Consider the following 6,000-nt stretch of genomic DNA (forward strand, 5'->3'; position numbering starts at 1 on the left):
GAAGGAAGGAAGGAAGGAAGGAAGGAAGGAAGGAAGGAAGGAAGGAAGGAAGGAAGGAAGAGAGGAAGGAAGTGAGGGAGGGAGGAGGGAAGGAAGGGAGGAAGAGGGGAAAAGAGAAAGGAGGAGTTCTATGCCTCCAAATGGCATAGAACTGGAAACTGAGTGGATGCCCATCAGTTGGGAAATGGCTGAATAAGTTATGGTATGTGAATGTTATGGATATTATTGTTCTATAAAAATACAAAAACAAAAACAATCAGCAGGAACTGATGCTGAGTGGAGTGAGTAGAACCAAGAGACTTGTGCACAACAAGATGATGTGATGATCAATTCTGATGGACGTGACTCTTCAAAACTAAGGTGATTCAAAACAATTCCAATAGACTTGTGATGGAGAGAGCCATCTGCAACCAGAAAAAGGATTATAGAGACTGAATATGGATCACAACATAGTTTTCTCACCTTTCTTGTTGTTTGTTTGCTTTGTTTTTTCCTCATTTTTTCCTCTTTGATCTTATGCAGCATAATAAATGTGGATATATAGATAGATAGATAGATAGATAGATAGATAGATATAGAAGAATTGTACATGTTTAACACATGTTGGATTACTTGCTGTCTAGGGGAGGGAGTGAGGGTAAGAGAGGGAGAAATTTTTGGAACACAAAGCTTTGCAAGGACTAATGTTGAAAACTATCTTTGCATATATTTTGAAAATAAAAAGCTATTATTTAAAAAAAAAAGAAAGAAACTATCTCAAAAAAAAATCAACCTATCATATCATATCATAAAGCTGGCCATGCTGCCACATATTTGTGGCAGGTCTTATCCAAAAAAAAAAAGAAAAAAAAGAAATTGAGGAGATGCCATCTTTTGGAGAATGACTGAACAAATTGTAGTATATGAAATGTAATGAACTATTATTGTGTTGTAAGGACTGAAGAGATAGTTTCTGAGAAACTTGGGAAGTCTTATAAGAATTGATGTAGAGTGAAGTGAGCAGAACCAAGAAACATTTTTAAGTTAACAAGTATTGTAAAGATAATCAACTCTGAAAGATTAGAGAGCTCTGATCATCATTGTGATTAACCATCTAGAGATCTAATGATGCATGCTACTCATCTCCTGTCAAAGGAGTGATGGTTTAATATACAGATTGAAGTACGTTTTTTAATATGGCCAATATAGGATTTTTTTTCTTGGCTATGCTTATTTTTCTTTTTCTTTTATATTCCCCCAAGAGGATAGAGCAAGCTAGAAGTAAGAAAAAAAATGTGATTGATAATTGAAAAAAAAAAAAAATCCACAAAATTTAATTTAAAAGTAGATGAAGTAGACCACACAATCCCTAAGGTCCTTTCAAAGCTCTATACTTCCTCACTTATGCTCTTATGAAATAATGACAAACTAGTCTTAAAGGAAAGGCTTTATTTGTTCCCAATTGCTAGTCTAGTTGCCCATTAACTTGCTTTCAAGGTCACAGATGTCAGTATTGACAATATTATCCTGAACACAAGAGTTGATGTCTGGAATTTAGGCCTCATTAATTTTTGGAACTTATTCCTACAGCATTCTGTAGATATTTCTTAGTATTTAAATAAAATACTACGAGTTTCCTTCTATCTTAGTCCTCTTATAAAACCCAAGTGGCTAATAAGTATTTAATAATAACAAATAATACCATTTGTTTTTAATAAAACAAATTGGCCCTAATGCCAAAGAATTGCCACAATTGAAATTAAGGTAACAGACACAGACCTCTGAGTTGAATCAATATATTAGCAAAGTACAAATTTATCAACAAACAGGGTCTCAGTCTCCTCAGCTAGCTAACCCTGAATGAAAGCTGACAGATCATTTTCATGAACAAAAGAAGGAGCATTCAAAAATTAGAAGGCAGCATCATAGATGGGAAAAAAAATATGATTGTTTACAAAGCCTGCCACCTCATAGATGCGGAGAACAATATGATTAGTTAGAAACTTGGAATTCAGGGCTACCAATACCTCCTTCCATCTTGTCTTTATAAAAAGTTCATTGGTAGTGTCCACTTGAGACTTAGCAAAGATAAAGGCTAGAAGGGGCTTTAAGATATAATAGACTTTAAGATATGAAAGAGAAAGATGAGCCAAGAGTAGAAGAAAGATTTCCTCCCACAGAGAGCTGGAAAATGCACCACACCAAGTCTTAATTTTGAAATTCAATGGGAAAAAAATCAGTTGAGTTATTTTTCCAGTGCAGTTTAGCTTTGGGAGACAGAGAAGTATATAGTGGGACATGCACAATATCATTTCAATGCACAAACTGAATAAAGGGCTGCCTGAGGTGATATCTCAGGGCAAAAAGTGGTCCCAGACCCACAGAAGGGGGCCTTTATGCAGCAAGCAGAAACAAGTATCACTACTACTACTTCCCCAGTAGGAGGGGAAGAGAGAGAAGAGGACCGGTACCTAGGGATAAGCAAGAGCGGGCATCAATCTATGTATAAATCAAAGAAATAGAAGCAAGAAGAAGCTATGTGACCCTTGGGAGCAAAATAGGGTCACTCTTCCATTCTTTAGTCTAATGATTATGATGAAAGCCTGGAGTGAAATAATCAAGGCATGAAATTAAGATCAAAAGGAAGTCCTCAGTTCTGTTACTCTGAACCTGCAGAATTTTCCAAATGGTTAACAGTGTTGGAGTCCATTGACAGTTGATTAGCACTCCAATCAGGGTGCAAATCCATAATTGTGTTGCTCATACCCAAACTTAGTAAAAATAAGACCAAGAAAGCAATCTCATTTTTCCTCCTGAATGGGACCATTTTTGACATGCTGGAAAGTTTGCAGGTACTTAATTTGAGTTGTTCTTGAGATCTTGGTATAACACAACACTCAAGGATACAAGAAAGCAGCAGAATCCAAGAAGACACAAAACAGACCCAAACAAAGCCAGCTATTTGCTCCAAAAGTACAAGGAAATTGGTCCTACACACAAAGTATTCTCCCTAACATAAACAAGTCAAGAAATAAGTCTAGAAAAACATGCAAAAGAGAATCTACTACACAAAATATGGTGGCAGGGACCCTCAGAATACAAACCTAGGAAAGACTAACTTCAAAATTTCCATAAGCGAAGCAGCAATAAAAACACAGCTTATACATAAGTTCAACTAGTATTCCAGGAAGAGATGAAGAAAAAATTGTCTGGCTTTGGCTTTTTTTTTCTTTTTTTTTTAAGAACTATAAGGGCAGGGGGCAGCTAGGTGGAGCAGTGGATAGAGCACCAGCCTTGAATTCAGGAGGAGTTCAAATCTGGTCTCAGACACTTAATACTTCCTAGCTGTGTGACTCTGGGCAAGTCACTTAATCCCAGCCTCAGGAAAAAAAAAAACAAAAAACAAACAAACAAAAAAAGAACTATAGGGGCAGCTAGGTGGCACAGTGGATAGAGCACCAGCCCTGAATTCAAGAGGACTTAATACTTCCTAGCTGCGTGACCCTTGGGCAAGTCACTTAACCCCAGCCTCAGGGAAAAAAAAAACAAAAACAAAAAAAAAAAAAAAACTATAGATGATTTTATAAATGGAATAAGAGCTATGGAAGAAAGAATTAGAAAGAGACTTAACATGATACAAAGAGATACAAAATCTCACTCAAGCAACCAAATCCTTAAAAATTAGAATAAACCAAATAAAATTTAAAACCTTCAGTAAAAGAAAAAATTAAAACAAAATTAAAAGGTTGAAAAAAGAGAAAATAGTAAAAGTTATTTTATATCAAAAACAACTGATTTGAAAAACAAAAGAGAGTGAATTTAACACTCATTGGACTACCTGAAAACTGATTTGTTGTCCTTCTCAAAGAGAACCAAAATGGCATCATTATGTTAAAGTTGAGTTAAAGTGTGGTTGATCAAACCAATATAAGTTCAGAATACTCTACCACAAATAGACTTTATTTGTCAGAAACAATAGTCCCTACGAACATTTGGAATACCTTCCCTAACTTTAAGCATCTCACATTTTTTTCTGAGCTAATTCAATTCTGCTTTGCTCATAGAATACAGAATCTTCTCTGATGAGGACATGCCATTCTGGGCATCGAAGAACGGGGCATACCATGCTGGGCAGTCCTGTGCCAAAGTCTCCTATGTGATACATCAATTCTAAAGTTCTTAAGAGAGACCTTGAGAGTGTCCTTGCATCACTTTTTTTTGGCCACTTTTCCCTTATGAGATCTTCCCCTGTGTGAGTTATCCATAAAATAGTCTTTTTGGCAAGCCTACATTTGGCATTCGAACAATGGGGCTAGCCCAGCAGAGTTGTGCTGTCTGCAGAAGACTTAGAAGATTTAGAATATTTCCAGAAAGGACCTTGTACTTTATCTTGCCAGCTGATCTTCAGAATCTTCCTGAGACAATTCAATTGGAAGCAATTCCATTTCCTGACATGGTGCTGGTAGACTATCCAGGTTTCACAGATATACAACAATAAAGTCAGACCTTCAGTCTGGTGGTCAGCCTATTACCTCTCCTCTCTCACGCTTTCCTTCCAAGTTTCTCAAATATTGAGCTAGAGTGGGCAACAAGTGAGTCAATCTCATTATCATTGAGACTGGGGGGACCTCGATCTTATTGGGGTGTCTTCTCACCCCAATGTGGTACTCCCTTGCCCCCCAAATTTTATGCCCTCCTTGCCAAGGTAAGCCCTTTTCACCCTAATCCCATACCTGAGGGGTACCCCAAGTTCTTAGGAAAACTTGCTTGGGTTGTCTGAGCTCCAAGCTCCACAAATTTTCCTTGCCAGTCGCACCTGACTTGGAATATCTTGCCATTTCTTGGCAAAGTTCCTTCTTGACTAAGGAACCTTTGCCACTCTTTTTCACCCTCCCTGGATTTTTGAGGAGGCTATAGGTCTGGGAATTCTAAGGCTCATGGCAAAAATGGGACAATTCATTTCTATCCTTAAATCTACCAAAAGACAATTGAAAGCAGAAACCCAAAAGTCCCTTCTAGGATCATCCCCTTATCAAGATTTGGATCCTATGTCTAGCAATATTTCTTCAACTCAGTACCCTTCCCCTGAACCTGCACCTGTTAAGTCAGAAACCTCCCAGTCCCACTCCTTTTATAATAAGAGTAGAATTCTTTTTTCTCTCTCTGAGGATCCTGATCCAGCCACCCCTTCTAAACTCTGTCTATTGAGAAAAGTAGCTTTCTTTTTATTGTTATCGTTACTGTTAACAGGCTCTTAGGGGTGGAATAGTCAGGCTGTATGTGCCTTTTTCAGTATCAAACCTTTCCCAAATTAAGGAAAAAATTTGGCCCTTACCATGAGGACCCCACTAAATATATTGAGGACTTTAAAGCCATCTCCCTTCAATTTGATCTTACCTGGGGAGATGCTGACATCATTATCTCCCTTTGATGTACCATAAAGGTACATTTTTCACCATAAAGGTGAAAAAGAGAATCTGGGATCTAGCCCAAAAGTTTGGAGAGGACATAGTTCTTCCTCTTCTGATAAATATTCCCAGGGACTATTGCTGTTCCAGCCTCAGATCCTGTGTGGGTTATCAGGAAAGAAGCATACTTGAAGAGAAGAATCATATATATTTTTAACAGCAGTTCTTATATGACAATGAGATCATTTTCTAATCTGCCTCATTAAAAGCATAAAGAGGGGAATTAAGAAGCAGGTTAATTATGAAAAATTTAAGGAAGTTATCCAAGAACTGAAGTAAATCCTGCCCTCTTTCAGAGACTCCTTTAGAGGCTCTGAAGAAATACACTAGCTTGGACTGCCCCATTCTCCAGAGGAGACTACTGCTGTCAGCATGTATTTTATTAATCAGCCTGCCCCAGATATTCAAAGGAAGCTGCAGAAGTTAGCCCTGGGTCCTCAAACTCCCCAGTCACAGCTGTTGGAAATAGCTTTTGGAGTTTTCAACAATAGGGACCAAGCTAATGCAGAGAAGAATGAATGCAGGGCCAGGGCAAGAATCAGAGAGGAAGCTC

Source organism: Sminthopsis crassicaudata, chromosome 3, assembly GCF_048593235.1.
Source record: "Sminthopsis crassicaudata isolate SCR6 chromosome 3, ASM4859323v1, whole genome shotgun sequence".
NCBI classification, from domain to species: Eukaryota; Metazoa; Chordata; class Mammalia; order Dasyuromorphia; family Dasyuridae; genus Sminthopsis; species Sminthopsis crassicaudata.